This window comes from Xyrauchen texanus, chromosome 31, assembly GCF_025860055.1.
Source record: "Xyrauchen texanus isolate HMW12.3.18 chromosome 31, RBS_HiC_50CHRs, whole genome shotgun sequence".
NCBI lineage: Eukaryota > Metazoa > Chordata > Actinopteri > Cypriniformes > Catostomidae > Xyrauchen > Xyrauchen texanus.
This window is the reverse complement of record NC_068306.1, coordinates 6,486,658-6,487,932: the sequence shown is the minus strand read 5'-3', so window position 1 is coordinate 6,487,932 and position 1,275 is coordinate 6,486,658.

The following is a 1,275-nucleotide window of genomic DNA, read 5'->3' as shown; positions in this document are numbered from 1 at the left end:
GCATAGCTTTCCCAACACAAAGGACGTACAAACATGGAATACAAAAGAAGCGATTCATCCTAAGGAGGCAGGAATAACAGCAGTGCTATAATACAAAGTTGCAAATTGCTCAGAGAAGCACAAGTAGAGAGGAAGATGAGAAAAAAAAAAGTCAGCCGCAGACTTGAGTGAAATTTAAGATATCATTTATTTGATGAATATAAAACAGAAGTGTAATGTCTCTCTTTGGCGTAGGCCCCGTCTGGCAGTCTGAAGAAGTTGTACTCGGAACCGTCATATCCTGCCGGAGATAGGAGGCAGGGGCGAGGAGCCTACCCCTGTGCAGGACGGGACTCAACAGGTGGTGCTGGGGTGGTGGAGGTTGCCGTGTTAGCACACTGAAACAGCAATGTGACTTATAAAGCAACGGCTTACATGTGATTGGCTGTGAATTACTCAGCTAATGGTGCGATGATGTACAGCTGCTAGTCTTCCCGCTAGAACTACACTGTGCTTACATTAATTGCATTAGTAGGATTAGGTCAAGTGTTCGTAAAAGAGATGTGTCTTTGGCAGATACATGTATCATTCAAACCAATTGCACAGTTGATTGTTCAATATTTGGTTGTGCAATACAATACGAGGCTCTAAACATGCCATTTTGGGTCCCGCCCTGACGCTCTGCTACTCTGGGCGTCTATGGAAAGGCTATTTGCATTGAATCTGCTTCCGATGGTTTATTGGACTGTGGGCTTTTTCAATCAATGTATTTTTGTCCTGCCTGGAAGCTCGGCTTCTCTCTATGATGATTGGTTGAGCTCTCAAATGGGCAGAACTTTGCAACCAACAGCCAATAATTTAAACAAGGATCTCTGACAGTGTTAGAAATGTAAAACCAAATGTATTTTAGCTTTTATAATGCAACATTTTGCCCAATTGCCATTTTTAATTTATGCAAGAACAGTTTTTAGTTTGGCCAATTGTCTTCGTTTGCTAATTTCACTCTTTAATTACTATTTTAAGAATTTTGGAAGTGACTTGATATTAGTATCATTGAGTTAGCTGTGCTTCCACACACTTGAAAAGCATCAGCCCCCACTAGTATTAACTCAATGGCAAAGCTACAGGATAATATGGCTTACCATATTTAGCGTTATAATGGTTCTTTGATTGTTTTTAAACCCTTTGTAGAGTCAATCTGTCTTGTTGAGGACTGGTTTGAAAACAGTCCTCTTTCTGTATGTAGTGATGCTTGTAGGAACATGGGAAGTGTTCTCACACAGTTAATGAATGATC